The sequence below is a fragment of the Rousettus aegyptiacus genome, unplaced genomic scaffold (assembly GCF_014176215.1).
Source record: "Rousettus aegyptiacus isolate mRouAeg1 unplaced genomic scaffold, mRouAeg1.p scaffold_m13_p_9, whole genome shotgun sequence".
Taxonomy (NCBI): Eukaryota; Metazoa; Chordata; class Mammalia; order Chiroptera; family Pteropodidae; genus Rousettus; species Rousettus aegyptiacus.
In genome coordinates, this window is record NW_023416312.1 from 81,133,136 (window position 1) to 81,153,447 (window position 20,312).

A 20,312-nucleotide genomic window follows, 5' to 3' on the forward strand; every position below is an offset into this window, starting at 1 on the left:
GAATACCACTTATGACAGATACCACTGAAATACAAAGTATCATACCAGAATATCATAAAAGATTATATGCCCCCAAATTCAATAACCTAGTAAAAATGAACAAGTTCTTAGAAATATACAGCCTTCCTAAACTGAATCACAAAAAAAAATGGAAAATCTAAATAGGCCGATCAACAGTAAGACAATTGAAACAATCATCAAAAAACTCCCGAAAAGAAAAGTACAGGACCAGATGGCTTCACTAGCGAATTCTACCAAAATTTCAAAGATGATTTAATAACTATTCTTCTCAAACTTTTCCAAAAAATTGAAGAAGATGCTACACTTCTTAATTCATTTTATGATACCAAAACCTAGTAAGGATAACACAAAAACAGAAAACTATAGACCAATATTTCTGATGAATACAGGTGCAAATATCCTAAACAAAATATTAGAATTTGAATACAACAACACATTAAAAAGATTATATATCACTATCAAGTGGGGTTTATTCCAGGGGCACAAAAATGGTTCCACATAGGCAAATAAATTAATGTGATACGCAACATAAACAAGTACAAGAATAAAAATTATGTGATCATATCAATAGGTGCAGAAAAAGTATTTGATAAGATACAACATCCATTTATGATTAAAGCCTTAATAAAATGGGTATAGAAGGAAAATACCTCAACATAATAAAGGCCATATATGACAAACCATCAGCTAATATCATATATAATGGTGAAAAAGTAAAGCCTTAACTTAAAGAACAACAATAAGACAAGATTTTCTGCTCTCACCACTCATTCAATATAGTGTTGGAAGTCCTAGCTAGAATAATCAGGCAAGAGAAAGAAATAAAAGGCATCCAAGTTAGGAATGAAATCAAATGACCAGTTTCTGCAGATGGCATTATTCTCTATATAGAAAATCATAAAGACTCTGCCAAAAACTACTAGAAAGGATAAATACAGTAAAGTTGCAAGATTTAAAATCAATGTAGAAAAACCCAGTGTTCCTAAACACTAACGATGAAATTTCAAATCAGAATTAAAAAAAAAATTGCAATTGAAACAAAGAATAAAATACCTAGAAATAAACATATTGAAGCATGTACAGGACCTATAAACTGAAAACTATAAGCCATAATTAAAAGGAGTTGAAGAAGACACATAGAAATGGAAAGATATACTGTGTTCATGGACTGAAAGAATCATAGTTAAAATGAGCTTATTACCTAAGGCACCATATAGTGTTAACGCAATCACTATCAAAGTCCCAATGACATTTTCTAAAGAAATCGAACAAAAAAAAATCATCGCATTTGTATGAAAGCACAAAATACCCCAAATAGCCAAAGCAATCCTGAAGGCAATAAAAAAAAAGGCCATAGGTATCACTCTGCCAATAGCCAAATAAAACTACAATGTGAAAATAATTAAAACAGCATGATATCAACAGAAAAACAGACACATAGACCAATGGAACAGAACTGAGAGCCCAGAAATAAACCTCCGTATGTATTGGTAAACAATTTTCTACAAAGGAGCCAAAAACGTACAGTGGAGATACTAAAGCCTTTTCAGTAAATGGTGCTGGGAAAATTGGAAAGCCACATGCAAAAGAATGAAACTAGACTGTTATCTGTCACCATACACCTAAATTAACTCAAAATGGATCAAAGACCTAAATATACGAATTGTGTGGAAGAACATATAGGTAGTAAACTCATGTGCCTTGGATTTAGAGAGGATTTTACGGAGTTTACCTCATAGGCAAGGAGAGTAAAAGCAAAAATAAATCAATGGGACTATATCAAACTAAAAGACAAGCACAACAAAAGAAACCACCAACAAAATAAAGAGGCAACCACTGAATGGAGAAGATATTTGCAAACAATGCCTCTGGAAAGGGGCTAACATCCAAAATATATAAAGAACTCATACAACTCAACAATGACAGAAAAAAAATCCAATTAAAAAATGGGCAGAGAACCTGAACAGACACTTCTCCCAAGAAGACATACGAATGGCCAACAGAGATATGAGAAGATGTTAAACTTCACTAGCTATTAGGGAAATTCAAATCAAAATCTCACACTTATTAGAATGGCTATCATCAACAAAACAAGTAATAACAAGTGTTGGAGAGGTTGTGAAGGAGAAGGAACCCTCAAATAATGTTGATGGCAATGTAAATTGGTGCGGCCACTATAGAAAACAGTATGAATGTTCCTCAAAAAATTAAGAATGGAATTACCATATGACCCAACAACCCCTTTTCTGAGTATCTACCTCAAAATTTTAAAAACATTTATTCATGAAGATAATGTACCTCGACGTTTATAGCAGTATTATTCATAGTGGACAAGACATGGAAACAATGAAAGTGTCCATCAGTAGATGATTAAATAAAGAAGATGTGGCACATATACACAATAAAATATTACACAACCATAAAAAAGATGAAATATTGTCATTTGTGATGACATGGATGAATCTCGAGATTATCATGCTAAGTGAAATAAGTCAGCCAGAAAAAGTTGAGAATCATATGATTTTACTCATATGTGAGATATAAAACTTAAAGCAACAAATGAACAAGACAAACAGAGACTCATGAACACAGAGAACAGTTTAGTGGTTGCCAGAGGGAAGAGGGGAGAGGGAGACGTAGATAAGTGCAAAGAAGGTCAAATATCTGGTGATGGAAGGAAACTTAGCTTTAGGTGGTGAACATACTATGGAATATACATATGATGTATTATTGGACTGTACACTTGAAACCTATATAATTTTATTAAGCAATGTCAGCCCAATAGATTTTTTTAAATGACTGAAACATAAATAGGAAGTATGAATAGATTGATACCATGAGCTTAAAATAGTAATTTTTAAATTTCCCAAAATGAAATGCTCAGGCCCAGATGACTTCACTGGCAACTATCAAATATTCAAAGAATTATTACCAATTCCTCACAGAGTTTCAAAAATAGAAGAGAGGAAAATTTTCTAAATTAATTATATGGAACCAGCATTATTCTATTACATACACCAAAGACTTCACAAGACTAGAGAAGTGCATGCCAATAATCCTTATGTATATAGACACACAAATCCTCGATGAAATACTATCAAAGCATATAACATATAAAAAGGATTATGCATTATGATCAAATGAGATCTATCCCAGGAATGTAAGCTTTATTTAACATATGAAAATTAATGTAATATGTCATATTAATAAAGGACAAAGCCCACATGATCACTTCAATAGAGGCAGGAAACCATTTGATGAATTCAATACTCCTTTATGAGAAAACAAACAAACAAGAATATAATGAATGGCCCCAAAACTTTGAAAGGGAGTCGATATAAAACACACAACTAAGACAATTAATGATGAAAGAATTGATACTTTTCTCCTAAAGTCAGGAAAAATACAAGGTTGTCTGCTCTTGCCACTTCTTTTCAACACTTTACTAGAGTTTTGAGAAAAAATAATTAGGTAAGAAAAATAAATTAAAATAATCAAAATTGGAAAGAAAAAGTAAAATTATATGTTTGCAGATGACATGAGTGTTAAGTGTTCTTACCACACATGCACACACACAGAAAAGGAAACTAGAAAACTCTAGGAGGAGTTGGATATGCCTATTACTTTGATTATGGTGATGGTATCACAAATGTGTGCATATGTCCAAACTCATCAAATTATATACATTAAATATGTACAGTCCTATTTATATCTATTATACCCCAATTAAGCCGTAAAAAAAAAGAGTATGGTACTGACAAGGATAGACATATAAATTAATAAAATAGAATTGACAGTCCATAAATAAACCCTTACATTTCCAGTTCATTTTAACCAAAAGTACCAAGACAATTCAATGGGGAAAAGATAGTCTCTTTAACAATAGTGCTGGGACAGTTAGATATCCACATACCAAAAAAAAAAAAAAAACTGAACTACTACATTATGCCATATGCAAAAATTAATTAAAATTTAATTAATGATCTGCATGTAAGAGCAAATCAAATAAAATTCTCAGAGTAAATATAGGGATAAACCTCAATACCTTGAATTTGTCAATAGAATCTCAGATATGACACCAAAAGCATAAGGAAGAAACAAAAAAAAATAGAAAAATTATAATTTATGAAAATAAACATTTTTGTGCTTCAAAGGACATCATTATGAAGTTAAAAGAAAACCCACAGAATGGGAGAAAATATATGAAAATCATATATCTGATAATGAACTTGTGTACAAAATATATAAAAATAATACTTCAACAACAAAAAGACAACACACACTTAAAAATGGACAACATATTTAAATAGGCGTTTTTCCAATGAAGATATACAAATACTACAAGCACATGAATAGAAGCACAACGTTTGTTTTAGTCAGCTTGGGCTGCTGTAACACAAAACCATAGACTGGGTGGCTTAAAAACAGAATTCTATTTCTCATAGTTCTGGAGGCTGGGAAGTCCAAGATCAAGATCCCAACGTGGCTGCATTCTGGTGAGAACTCATGGGGTCATTGCATGGATTTAATGCAATAATACATGTAAAGTTCCTAGTAAAAGTGTTCTAGCACTATACCTAGTAAAGACTCAATTAATGACCATTATTATTATTTTGTGCATGATAAATTTATTTCACTGGTGACATTATTCTTTGCAATACTAATGCAAGATATTACAATGTTTTTGTAATTATATACAATATTAATTTAACAAGCATTAGTGCCTGTGAGGGGAGGATTAACAGAGAATTTAACAAAGCCTCGGCATTCAAAGAATATTAGAGTTGAGTGAAACAAGACCTACCAAAAACAATGTTAAATATCTGCAAAAGAAGGGAATATAGAAGAGGTCAAAAGGCAACTGAGGAGGCAACTAAAAATGGCATAGATGATAGAGGCTTTGCTCATCACTCTTATGACCACATCAATATTGGGATGGATACATGGAGCAAACAGCAAGCAATGTTGCCTGGGATTTAGATGAACAGAAGCACTACAACTAGGGAGATAAATAATTCATCAACCTGCAATGTTAGAAGTTAGGAAGGGGTGAAGATGTGAGGCTGCCCCAGTCACAAGTAGCTGAGTGGGACAGAGGCTGCCAGGACAGAGGCTGTGGCAGTGGCAGCTGCAGACACTTCTTAAAGGAGCCATGTCTGCAATCAGACTTTCATGGTGACAGACTTAATCTCTCTGAGCACCAGTGCCCAGTTGGGTACTCAGGGGACACCAATGAATTACCAGGGGACACTGAGATGTTTAAGCGAGGGCCAGAGGTGAGGCTTTATCCTGGACAGAAGTGCTGGCGGTATCAATTGTGTCTCTCTTCACCCCTCCCTGCTCCCAGTGTGAGGATGCAGCGCCACCATAGCTGAGACATCATCGAACTGGATAACTGAGGTCACTTTGCCCAGAGGAGATACCCGGAAACACCACCTCCCCTAAATCATGGTGCTACCCAAGCCACATCTAGTGGTGTCCACAGGGAATGTCCTGTGCCCCTTGAGGAGCAGCTCCCAGACCCACACTGGTGACAGCTGGCATTGTTTTCTGGCGTGGCCTCTTAAGGAAACTATAAGCATAACGTCTGAGAATTGCTCACTGGATCTTAACGAGTGACCTTAGAGGGGCACAGGCTGGGGCTGCAGTTAAACCCATGCCAGGACTGTGCCACTGGACATCTACTACACAAAGCCACACTAATAAGACCAGAGTTTTGCTTAATACCTAAAAAGAGACACAGAAAGGCAGCCATAATTGGAAGACAAAGAAGCAGAAACTGTATGAGAGAACAGAACAAAGATCCAGGAATAATGGAGTCAAGCAATCTAATCGATGCAGAGTTCAAAACACTTGTTATAAAGATGCTCAATGAACTTAGGGAAGTGTAGGTGAACTCAGTGAGAATTTTAAAAAAGAGATAAAAAAAACATAAAAATACAAATGGAAATTATAGAAGGAAACCAGTCAGAAATGAAGAATACATTATCTGAGATAGAGAGTATATTAGAGGGAGTGAACAGAGAGGATAAAGAAGAGGATTAAGCCATCCAAGTATAGAGGATGGGGAAGCCAAGGACACTCAATTAGAATGGTAAGAAAAAAGAAGCCTAGACTATAATAATAATTTAAGGAGCTTATGGAACAAAATTAAATGTAAAAACATCTGGGTCATAAGAATACCTGAAGAAGAACAAGAAGTTGAAGAGCTATTATAAGAAATAATGATGGACCTAAGTGCTCATCAACAGATGATTGAATAAAGAAATTATGGTTTATATATACAATGGAATATTACTCAGCCATTAGAAATATGAAATCCTACCCTTTACAATGACGTGGGTAGACTTAGAGGTTATTATGCTGAGTGAAATAAGTCAGACAGAGAAAAAGACAAATACCATATGATTTCACTTGTGTGTGCAATCTAAGGAATGCAAATAACAAACTAATCAAAAATATACTGGACAATTTGGTGATGAACAGATGGGAGGAGGGGGGCTGGGAGAATGAGCTGAAAGGTTAAAGTACAAATTAGTAGTTGATAGCTGGTCATGGGGATGTGGAGCACGGAAGAGGGAATTCTGTTAGCATTAATATAATGGCTAGGTGGAGGGCCAGGGGAAGGAGGGAGCAATTGGGGGGATCATTTTATGAACTATATAGATGTCTAACCAATGTACTGTTTACAGGAAAGAGATGCAGATATAATGGAGTCATGTAATCTAACAGATGCAAAGTTCAAAAACACTGGTTATAAAGATGCTCAATGAAGTTTTGGTTAAATTCAGTGAGAAATTCAACAAAGAGATTTTAAAAAAACATAAAAATGGAAATGGAAATTATAAAAGAGGACCTGTCAGAAATGGAGAACACATTAACTGAGATGAAAAGTATATTAAATGGAATAAACAGAGTGAATAAAGAGAATCAAATAACCTATAGAGAGAATGGGAAATCCAAGGACACTCAATGAGAATGGAGAGGAAAAAGAAGCCAAGACTATAACAATAATTTAAGGAGCCTATGGAACAGTATTAAAGGTAAAAATATCCATGTCATCAGGATACCCGAGGGAAACCAAGATGTCGAACAGCTATTTGAAGAAATAATTACAACATCAAAGGTTAAATACAAAGAGGGAATCTTAAAAGCAGCACGAGAAAAGCAGATCGTTACCTACAAGGGAGCACTCATAAGACTGGCAGCCGATTTCTCAATAGAAACTATGCAGGCCAGAAGGGCTTGGCATGAAACATTCGATATGATGAAAACTCAGGATCTACAACCAAGAATACTTTATCCAGCAAAGCTTTCATTTAGAGTCAAAAGACAGATAAAGAGCTTCCCAGACAAAAACAAATTAAAGGAATTTGTCATCACCAAGCCAGTATTACAGGAAAACTGTATCAAAAACAGGAATAAAGAATAGTAATAACTACATTCTTATCAACAAGTACCTCAAATGGAAAAGAATTAAGTGCTCCAGCCAAGAGATGGAGTGGCCGAATGGATGAGAAAACAAGGCCCCTACAGAGGTTGCCTACAAGAGACTCACTTCAGATTAAAAGACACACACAGAATAAAAGGAAGGGGATCAAAAAAGATATTGCCTTGATGGGCTGGAGCGTACTATGCTGAATGAAGTTAGTCAGATAAAGACTAAAGGTCCCTCTGTGTCTTTCTGTCCCTCTTCAAATCACCAAATTTAGAAAAGCTAAGAGGCTGTGTGGCCAAAATTTATCTCACTAGTGCATTTTTGAAGTTCTTGTTAAACTCCTAAAACTCAGACTGTGAAATAAGATAGCTGCTGTGACCTTGTGGGAGAACCAATCATCTCTTATATCGCCAGAGGGTCTGAAAGGTGATGTTCTAAATGATATATAAAATTCTTGAATGATTGGAAAAAATGTTTGCCAATAAGCCTTGTGAGATAGTAACTACCACTGAAATACAAGGTCTTAGACAAATCTCGAAGAAGCTGCAAGTGAAGTAAGCAATTTAGGCTGGTTTTTGTTTACAAGGTACATGTAACCAGAGACCATACTGACAAGAGTTTGGCCATAAATACAGATTTTATTCAGAAGATATTTGAGGACAATACTTGATATGCTATGGGAATGAAGTGTTAAGAGGATTTGAGGACGATACTTGATATGCTATGGGAATGAAGTGTTAAGAGGAAGAAGAGATTGTTAGTTTTGTCCTTTTAGGATTGGTGAGGCCCATGCCTGATTGGTCATATGTTTATCTGCCCCTTTTAATACCTACATTATGTCCCCACAACATGGCAATCATTTCTTGGTTTATTTCATTTTCAGAAAAATGGCATATGCCCCTATTCCTGGACTATAAATTAAACATGGCACCTAAAAACCTTTTCTCCTATCTGTAAATTTCTCCTACCATTAATCTTCCATGGTTCCTGAAATCCTTTCTATGCAATTTATTCTGTGATGTCATGAGGCCCTGTGAACAAGCAAGTATGTTCAACTAAGAGGAATACCTTTAGTAGAGATTATTTTACTACCTCCTTAGCATACAGAGAGCTTCAAGGAAATGTGGATATAAAGCGGGTAATTTGTGTTAAGGGGAAGCAGAAAAGTTTTGGGTGATGAGATAGTATTGGAGGAAGTGTGTGTGAGTTGTACATATTAGATAGCTAAAAGCCACTGCTGGGTATGGAATGATGAGATATTTGTGTCAACTTCACAGGTATTCCTGAATCAGCAATCTTCAGAAAGTCTTAAGTTTGATGGTCTGGTAGGTGACAATTTTTTATTAAGAGGATGTTGGTATATGTTGTTTGAGAGGCACCTTGCCAGGCATTAGGTGATTCATATCATAATTATATGTCTTTGTTGGGATGAAAAATAACCTGTAAGGCATTAATGGAAGAAATTTACTCAGCCTCTGGTTAATATATGTAGAGAAACACACCTCCCCTAGATCCCTTTGTAACACCAAGAGGTGATACTGAAAGGAAATTCTAGACTGTGAAAAACATGAGAGCTCCCATTACCTGGCACAGAGTTGGCATTTGGTATATGTTCATTGAATGAATAAATAAACTATTGAATTAATAAAAAATAAATAAATATTGTGAAAAAGCACTCAATTTAAAGCCATAAGGTCTGGGTTTAAATTTCTTGACTGCCATTCACAAGCTTTTGAATCTTCGGTAAATTGTTTTTTTCTTTTCTGGGTCTCATTTCCTTGATATTTAAAATTAAAATAATAATACTTGTTCTGCTTGCCTCACAAAGTTGTGGAAAACACAGTATATAAAAAAAGAAATATTCTTTTAGAAATTCTAAAATTCATAGAGGTGTCCTGGGCTGACTAAGGACAGTCATTTTGATGTTTGCTAAGATAAAGGTGTCTCAGGAGATCATAATGGAGAGTCACTACAGCTGGCCTCTACAACCAGATGTATCCTTCTACAAAAACACCTGTGTGCAGTCCAAAATCCAATTTCAAACTTTTGTGCAAATTGTAAAAATTAGATTCCTGTTCTGCTTGGCTGGCTTGCCTTCCTGATAATAAGGAAAACAGGAAACTTGGAAGGCTTTGCATGTAATACCCTTGGTAATTATTGAACAGAGGCCTGCATTGTCTCCTTGGCTGGTCGTAGTTATCGCCTTAAAGGTGAGAATTCTGTCAGGATATTTTTCCTGTATCCTCAACTGTCTCCATGATGGCACTGTACCAAGAGTGAGGGAGGGTGGGGTCTTCCTCTCTCTCTCTCTCTCTCTCTCTCTCTCTCTCTCTCTCTCTCTCTCTCTCTCTGTATGTATGTGTGTTTGTCTGTCTGTCTGTCTGTCTCACTCTTTCTTATTATCCTGTGATTTACAAGGAGCAGTTGACTTGACTTTTAATCAGTCTCTTTTCGTCTCTCTCCTTTCATCTGAGGGCTTACTCCTTAACTTGGGCTCTGCTCAGTTGACTGCAAAGAAAGTTCCCTCACACTTAATTTCTTGGATTAATTGTGTAGAGTCCCTATTTAAATAAATGCATTTTTCTTGGGGTTACAGGAAAGAAGGTGGGATAATTTAAAAATCCTGTCAGGAGTCCTTGAGGAATCAGGCAAGAGTGCTGTTTGCAGAAATAAAAAGACTTGTAAGCAGGCATTGTGTGTTCTAGCAAAGGCAGCTTAAACAAATCAATTTCAATTTACTTATCCAACAAAAGGAGTCATTATTTAGGACTGAATAGCCAGATCTCCAATAACATATTGTGAAAATTTATTGTAGTTTTTATTGAGAACTAGCTTATGATGAAATTATTTGTTTAGAAGCAAAGCATGAATGTTTACAGAATATAAATTCTGGATGTATTGATTAGAGACAATTGAAAAATGAGCCATATTTTTTTAAATGTGGTGGCTGGATGATTTCATCCAGCATTGATATCAGAGTACATTGTTGACTGGAAACCTGGCAGGATCTCATTTGGACAAACACAATTAACACCAGGGGAGAGTTTTTGCTAGTTTGGAAAGTATGGTAGTTAAGGCTGAAGTTCATTCACATTTCAAGAGCAAGTTCACTCATAAATTTGGCTCCTTTTCATTTTCCCTTACATGAATATTTGTCCCCAGCTCTATATTTTTCATTCACTATCTGGTTTGGTATATTACCAGTAAATGGTTGAAGCTCTCTGTAAGAGAAACATTTAAGGTTTGATTCATTGAAGTTTTACATTTCCCTTTTTGCACAGTTTACATTGGAAAAAAGAAACATTTGGGCTTGAGTCATGATTTGTGCCTCTCTTCCAAATTGGCTTATCATATATTTTTTTAAATCAAGTCTTTCTGTGAATCTTATGTAATTTTCAATTACTGCTTTGGAAAAAAATGGCTATAGTTTTTACTGCCTATTTATTGTGATTTTTCATTGAAAGATGTCTCCTTATCTCTTCTATTAATACAAGTTCTCATGTTTTCCACAAAGTGCAGATACCTTTACCTATTGGAAAATGTATAAATACCAGATTCTTTGAGTATCTACTCTGTGCCAAGTATTATGCCAGGTCCTGTGCCTTTGCCATCATTATGATCTAGCAGAACTTTGGATCCTGTTCAGCTGACTAATTTGGGTAGAATGGTGCACTGTAGAGTGATAACTGATGACAACCTACTACAAAAACCTTATTACCTGGTAACCTAGAGGTTTTTCCTCCCCTCGTTGTGGTGTTCTGCTTGCACTTGCCTTTCTCAAGAAGTGAACCCAACACTAGTTCCCTCCACTCTCTATCCTGAATGCTTTATTAATAATACTTAAATAGAGCTTGAATTTAGTGGGTATTCATTGAATTCAGTGGGTATTAATTGAATGAATGGAAGAATGCCTTGAGATAAAGAAGTAGATAATCTGATATACTAAATCTCACTAATGTAATAATGGATGTGTATGAATTGATATGCTCCCTTGCTCAGATATAATATTTATATTTAAGAGAGACTTACATAGTGGGAACTTTAGACATTACAGCTATCTCTAAGGTGGACTATGTGTGGCAATAAGCTCATACCCATATGTAAATTAAATGTGTGTGATTTAGGCTTGCCCTGTTTTTCATCTTTGATTTTGTTCACAAAAACGAACCTCGTTTTGGAAAAGGAATGGAGTGTGGATCAAATGCAGCCAAAGTTCAGTCAATACTGGATAATGCCTAAAGACTCAGTAGCCAGTCATTGGTAACCTTAAGGTAAATTGGCTACTTAAGCCCTGCACCGCTGAATGATCCAGAAAAAAGACATGATTTATATCTATTTGGATTTTTAGACAGTAAAGAGAAAAAATTCAGTCACATCTGTTTGATATAGTGACACGGCAAGTAGCTAATTAGAGCAGTTTAGTGAACAGACATACATTGATGACAACCCAGTCATACTAAATGTTTGTAACACATAGACAAATGACACAGAAATAAAACACCCCAAATAAGTCCATGCACATACAATCAACTAATATTTGATAAGGAAGATAAGAATAATCAATGATAAAAAAATAGTGTCTTCAATAAAAAGCATTGGGAAAACCAGATATTCGCACATGCAAAAGAATAAAACTGGACTCCTATCTTACATCACTCAAGAAAATGAACTCAAAATGGAGTAAAGATTTAAATGTAAGAACTGAAACCATAACATTCCTGGAAAACATAGGGAAAGGTTTCTTTGACATTGTTCTTGGCATTGATTATTTTTGGGCTTTGACACCAAAAGTACACACTCAAAAGTGACAATAAGCAAGTGGGCCTACATCAACCTGAAACACTCTGCACACCCAAAGAAGCAAACAAAAAAAATTAAAAGGCACTATATGGAACAGAAGGAAATATTTGTAAACCACATATCTTATATGGGATTAATATCCAAAAGAGTAAAGAACTCATACGACTCAATAGCATTAAAAATAATCCAATTTAAAAATGGGCAGTGGACTTGAATAAACATTTTTTTTTCAAAGGAAATATACGAATATCCAGCAGGTACATGAAAAGGTGCTCAACTTTACTAATATCCAGAAAAATACAAATCAAACCCACAATGGGATATCACCTCATACCTGTTAGGATGGCTATGAGCAAAGAGGCAAAAGGTAATAGGTGCTGGTAAGAATGTGGAGAAAAAGGAACCCTTGTACACTGTTAATGGGAAAGTAAAATGAAACAGTCATTATGGAAAGCAGTATAAATATTCTTCAAGATATTTAAAAAGTTAAATTAAAAAGAGAACTACCATATGATGCAGCTATCTCACGTCCTTCATCCAAAGGAAATAAAATCAGTGTGTTGAAGAGCTATGTACACCTCCATATTTATTGCAGCATTATTTACAATAACTAAGACATTGAAACAACTTAAGTGTTCATATATATTAGCTACATGTGGTATACATATACAATAGAATATTATTTGGCCATGAAAAGAAGGAAATCCTGCCACATACAATAATATGGATGTTGAGGACATTATGCTAAGTGAAATAAGTCAGGCAAAGACAAATAGTGCATGATCTCACTTATATATGCAATTAAAAAAACAAAACTCATAGAAATAGAGAGTAGAATGATGTTTTATATAGTTGAAAGTTGTAGAGACTCTAGATCTTAAATGTTCTCACTGAAAAAAAGTAATTATATGAGGTGACAGTGGTATTAGCTATTATAGCAATCATTTTGCAATATATACATGTATAGTTACATACCTTAACTACATATATTATATATTAATTATATCTCAATAAATTGAAAAAAACTGATTGTTTACATGACATGGAGACAGAGCCATCAGTTGATTGAACTGTTTTCATTTTAGTTGCTTATAGTATTGTCACAGAAACACAGGAGTTTGTGGGGCCTAAGAATAATCGACATAATAAAAAAAATTATTTATCCTTCCCTTAAGTCATGGTTTGAAAGTCACAGCAAGTAAAACATACCAGATGAATCCTGGACTTTTTAACTCAGAACCTTATTTGCTTCTTAAATAGCTAATAAGGAGCATAACTGTGGTTGTCTCATTTGAATAGTGCTTTTGGATTGTTTAGTATAAATGGAAATACTTCCATATTTATTAAAGCCTCTTTTGTATTTACATTTTTTTCAGAGACATCTACAGTCTCTATTTCGATACAACTCTCTATATTTTGACCAGTATAACTTACCCCATTTCTCTTTGCTTATAATCTGGACCATTCTTTTGCCACTTATTCAGTTGCCTTTCTTTATTTTATTTTTTTGAGCATTGTGGTTTTTTTCAGGATTTATTGACATATAATAGAAAATTAATTGCTTGCATTCACATTGTACAATTCAATTCAATGAGTTTTTTTTCAATTATACTTGGCAATGTTTATTATAGTATATTAGTTTCAATTATACAACATAGTGATTAGAGAGCTGTATAACGCACAAAGAGATCACTCCACTAAATCTAGTATCCTTCTTCCCCCTTACATATTCATTACAAAATTTTAAACCCTTTTCCTTATGTTTCATTTTATAGCTCCATGTCTATTTTGTAACTATCCACTTGTACTTCTTCTTAACCCTTTTTCACCATCCCCCTCAACACCCTCCCATTTAGTAGCCCTCAAAATATTCTCTGTATCTATGAGTTTGTTTCTGTTTTTGTTGTCTTTTTGTTCTTTAGAGTTTTGTAGTTGTTGTCATTTGTTTTGTTCTTTAGATTCCACATGTATGGGAAATCATGTGACATTTGTCTTTATCTGACTAACTTCATTCAGCATAGTACGCTCCAGCCCATCAAGGCAATATCTTTTTTGACCCCCTTCCTTTTATTCTGTGTGTGTCTTTTAATCTGAAGTGAGTCTCTTGTAGGCAACCTCTGTAGGGGCCTTGTTTTCTCATCCATTCGGCCACTCCATCTCTTGGCTGGAGCACTTAATTCTTTTCCATTTGAGGTACTTGTTGATAAGAATGTAGTTATTACTATTCTTTATTCCTGTTTTTGATACAGTTTTTTTCTTCTTAAAGAAGTCTCTCCAACATTTCCTGTAATACTGGCTTGGTGATGATAAATTCCTTTAATTTGTTTTTGTCTGGGAAGCTCTTTATCTGTCTTTTGACTCTAAATGAAAGCTTTGCTGGATAAAGTATTCTTGGTTGTAGATCCTGAGTTTTCATCATATCGAATGTTTCATGCCAAGCCCTTCTGGCCTGCATAGTTTCTATTGAGAAATCGGCTGCCAGTCTTATGAGTGCTCCCTTGTAGGTAACGATCTGCTTTTCTCGTGCTGCTTTTAAGATTCCCTCTTTGTATTTAACCTTTGATGTTGTAATTATGATGTGTCGTGGTGTGGGCCTCTTTGGGTTCCTGGTTTTGATGATTCTCTGAGTATCCTGGGGTTTTATGTCTATTTCCTTCACCAGGTTAGGGACGTTTTCCACCATTATTTCTTCAAATAGCTGTTCGACATCTTGGTTTCCCTCGGGTATCCTGATGACATGGATATTTTTACCTTTAATACTGTTCCATAGGCTCCTTAAATTATTGTTATAGTCTTGGCTTCTTTTTCCTCTCCATTCTCATTGAGTGTCCTTGGATTTCCCATTCTCTCTATAGGTTATTTGATTCTCTTTATTCACTCTGTTTATTCCATTTAATATACTTTTCATCTCAGTTAATGTGTTCTACATTTCTGACAGGTCCCCTTATAATTTCCATTTCCATTTTTATGTATTTTTTAAATATCTTTGTTAAAGTTCTCACTGAATTTCTCTACACTTCCCCTATGTTCATTGAGCATCTTATAACCAGCATTTTGAATTCTTCATCGATTAGATTGCTTGACTCCATTATTTCTGGATCTCTGTTCTGTTCTCTCATATGGTTTCTGCTTCTTTGTCTTCCCATTTCGTGTGCCTTTCTCTGTCCGTTTCTCTGTAATAAGCAAAACTCTTAAGTTTCCTGGTCTTATCAGCTTGTTTTTGTGAAGTACATGTCCAGTGGCACAGTCTTAACAGGGGTGGAGTTGCAGGCCAACTTTATCCCCTGCCTGTGCCCCTCTGGAGCTGCTTGTTAAGATCCAGCAAGGAATCCACAGATGCTATGCTTATAGTTGCATAAACAGGTCACACAATTAACCACAGCCAGTTGCCATCAGTGTGAGTCTAGACACTGCTCAGCAGTGGGAACCTGACTCAAGGAGGACACACTTGGATGTAGTTTGGACATGGCCGTGAGTTGTGGAAGGCAGAGTTTCAGGGAATCCTCTGGGCATAGCAAACTGTTATCGAGTTTGATGACATCTTAACCAAAGCAGAGCTGAGTCCACATACTGGGAGTGGGGAGTACTGAACAGGGAAACAATAGATACCTCTGGCACTTCTGTACAGATTGAGTCTTGCCTCTGGTCTTTACTCCAACACCTCAATATCCTCCTTTAAGTTCCTCGTGCCTTCCGAACAGCTAACCCAGTGCTGGTGCTCAGAGCAAGCCGGTCCCATCACCAAAAAGGTCCACTCACAGACATGGACCCTTTAAGAAGTGTCTGCAGCTGTCAGCTGCCACTGCTATGGCCTCTGTTTCACTCAGCCACTCAGGTCTGGGAAACCTCACATCTTTGCCATTGCAGGGTGATTTCTTATTTTTCTCCCTAGTTGTAGGGTTTGTTCATCTAGATCCCAGACAATATTCCTTGCTGTTTACTCCTTGTTTCTGTCACAACTTTGATTGGTCACCATAAGGATAAACAGAGCCTCTATCATCTACACCATTTTATTCTCTCAAAAGTGCATACCCCTTCCTTGAAGCCTTACTCAATCGTCCCTATCCATACATTGAGCACTGTCAGACACCTTCCCAAATCTACAGAATCAGAATCTGTATTTTAACAATATCCTATATACCAGTGATCCCCAACCTTTTTTGTTTCAGGGACTGGTGCTCCTATGAGAATCTAAAGCCTGATTATCTGAGGTGGAGCTGAGGCAATGATGCTAGCACTGGGGAGTGGCTGCAAATACAGATGAAGCTTCCCTCACTTGCCCACTGCTCACCTCCTACTGCGAGGCTTGGTTCCTAACAATTCACAGACCTATACCAGTCCACTGCCCAGGGTTTGGGGACCCCTGTTATATACATTCCAGTTTTAGAAACACTGTCCTAAAGAATATGATTTGTATCATTAAAAGAGACAAACGTACCTATGACTTCCAATTATGATAAACTACCAAACTCTCTTTTGCTTTTTCCCAACTCCATCTACTTCCCATCTTTACTCTGTATTCCTTTTAGCTTATGGAGATATAAGAAAATCAGGAATGTTTTTACCTTCCCAACCATCTATATCCCACAACGAGTCCTTTCCACAACCTTTGTGTCATTTGAAGTTCCAAATTCCCTAGTTTCGATTTAGTCAGGCTTCACTATCCTGGTATCACAATTTCGTGTGATTAATTTTGCTGCCAACTAATTATAGGTACACTTATCTACATTGAGCTCCCCTCCCTCAAAGGCAGAATAAATTGCTGACTGGGCCTGTGAACCTTAGCTTAGGAATAAGGAAGTAGTCAGCAAGCGAGGTTAATGTACTTTCCACAGCCCTACCTTATCCATTGTTTTACTTTCTGCAGTGTCAGTTACCTGCTGTCAACTACAGTCCAAAAATGTTGAATAAAAAATTCCAAAAAAATAAAATTCATAAATTTTAAATTACACATTATTTTGAGTAGTGTAATAAAATTTCATGCCAAGCTGCTCCGTCCTTTGAGACATGAATCATCCCCTTGTCCAGCATATTGACAGTGTATCTGCCATCCACCTGTTAGCCACTTAGTAGCCCACTAGGTTGTTCAATTGACTGTCATGGTACAACAATGCTAGGTTTTAATTAACCCTTATTTTACTTAATAATGTCCCCCAAAGCACAAGAGTAGTTATGCTGGCAAATCAATGTGCCAAAGACAAGTTGTAAATCACTTCTTGAAGTGAAAAGGTGAAAGTTCTCAATAATAACTTAATAACAAAAGAAAAAAATGTATGCTGAGGCCACCAAGATCTACAGAAAGAAGGACTCTTCTATCTATGAAATTGTGAAAAGAAATTTGTGTTAGTTTTGCTGTTATACCTCAAACAACCAAAGTTATGGACACAATGCATAAGTGCTTAGTTAAAATGGGAAAGACAGAAACAGAAAGCATGTTTCAATTGACAACAACATGTTGCACCAGAAATCATTGAGCTTATATAAAGACTTCAGCAGGAATCCCTTGAAGCAAGTGACACCAATCCATTTATTGCAGTAAAGGCTGGTTACACAGATCAAGGAATAGGTTTGGATCGAAAATATCAAAATTATTAGAGAGGCTGCATCCACCAATAAATAATCTGCTACTACATTTCTGGTAAGGTTGAAGAAGTTGATTAAGGAGAAAGGATACCATCCAAAGCAAGTCTTCATAGGTATGTATCTATGTATGTATGTATAGGAAAAAACATAGTAAGTATAAGGTTTGGTACTATGTATGGTTTCAGCTTCCACCAGAAATCTTAGAACGTACCCTTATACATAAGAGAGAACTACTATATATGAAAAATAAAGCTAAACTTGGGATGGTGTAGGGACAGTATTGGGATGCTGCTGTAGAATAGGTTATAGAGCATTTGCTGGAATTAGGCTGACTTCTCTATTTTCAAATCTTTCTATATACCTCACCCTTGCCTGGACTCTAAGAGAAAGTCAGTACTCGAAAAAATTGACAAAGCTCCCCAAATATCACCAAAGCAAAAGGAATCCAAAGACCTCAGAAGCTTGTTCAGGCTCTTCATTCCCTTTTAATCTTTCTCCCTTTTATACTTTCTCACTCCCACTCCTTTTCTCTCTTTTCTCTTTTCTGGCTTTTAATACACTTGGCTTGATGAAAATAGGATTTTCCTCAGGAAAAATCTGGTAGAGATCTCCTTATCAATGAGCGCAAAAGTTCTTTTTTTAAAGTCCATATTTCTTTACAATTCGACTACTGTTCTCCCCTTTACACTCTTTATTTTATGATCTGCAATTCTACTGTAGCCAAAATTAATCATTTAAATAAACTATAAGGAAGTCGATCTAGTCAATCTGAATCATGAACTGTTTTTTTTTATTTTTTTTACAAAAATTGGATTTTTATTCTGTCATTCAACATTAACCTAAACTTAGAAAAGTAAGCATTGTGTATATTAGAAGCTCTTATGTAATTTATAACAAATAAATAAAAGACTTATCAGGCATGTATGTAGAGTGCTAATTTTTAGTATACAAAGCAAGTCTAATAGTGCTCGCAAATGTCTGTTTGTCCTAGAATCAAAGTATTCTCTTATGCAGGTAAACTATTCCCCCTATTTTGAACTTGTTTGTAACATGACCTTTTCATCACAGACCCCCAGAGAAGTTTCAGCTCAGCTCACATCAGAAAACCACAAAGTCCAATTCAAAAAAACTGAAATAATGAATTGTTACTGCAGTAGTTTCCAGAACCAGTAGCATCAGAACTACCTGAGGCACTTGTTAAATGCACAGATTCCTTTGCCCTACTCTAGGTGGAATGAATCAAAATCTTCACATTTAAGGGCTCAGAATCCCCATGTTTAAAAAACTTTCTGGGTGGTTTTGCGAACCACAGTTTTAGTTTGCTTCTTAGTCACAGTCCTCTTATATTGCCTGATTCTTTACCAGGGCCTTGTTAAACTGGCTGCCATGCAACTACATTCAAGAATATGTCCTCTAGCAGACACCAAAGATATTTCTCGTTTTTTACAAAGCTTCATTCAGTAGGCATCTGAAGTAATACTAAAGTTAAATGTCTTTACAAGGATTTTCCTTTGAGACCTTTTACCTTCTCTGATTATCACATCCTGCAGCCAGTGAAAGACCTGTCCTTTCCAAGGTGAGAGGCCTAGCAGCAAGCTCAGACATCTAGGTTAAACAGCATCATACGTGACCAGACTGGAAGTCTGCATGCAAAGGTACTAACTACCAATGAAGAAAGATTGCTCAAGGGGGTTAAAACTTTAAAGATAGCCCATGGATTCAAGAGTAAAGAGAACAAATATCACAGCTATCACTCCACGTGCGATATTCCAAAGTGCCTCCTTTTAAAATTCCTCCAGACAGAAGTGCTGGATTCTACAGAAAGTGTAAAAGGAAAAGTTGTAAAAGAGGTGAGGTTTTTTCCCAGGGTTCCTCAGTGTTCATGTTCTTTTCCTGCACAATCCATCTGGCAGAGCATGATGACCTCGTGCATCCCATATTAGCAGCTAACTTATGTGTTTACCTAGCCTGGACTTGCTTTTGACCTTTTCTTCCTTCTACCTTTGCCCTCTACCTTCCATTTCTGGCTCTCTTCCCTCAACATTGTGCTCTCTCTAAGTGGAATGTGGTAGGTGCTCGACCATGTAGATAAATGCCTTTGGGGGTTTCAGGAAAAGTTCAAATGGGGGCCAATCTGAACTAACTATTCCATGAAAGGTAAGTGATACAGTTATTTCCATTGTATCCCCTAACATCTATCTAACCCTGATATCAGACTGAGCACCCAACACTTAACAAATTGCAGTCTAACCCCAGAAATCTGATAGCAATTAATGGCTGGACACTAAGAGGAACAAAATAAAGTATAATTGATTGACTCAGAGAAATCCCATGGCCCACCAGGAGAGAGACAATTCAAAGGACTTATCCTGTCTAATTGACTAAATCAGTAGTTTTACCTTACTATAAGAAGAATACCAAGTTATCAACTATAATTTATAATCCACCAGTATAATATGGGGAGTGAGTA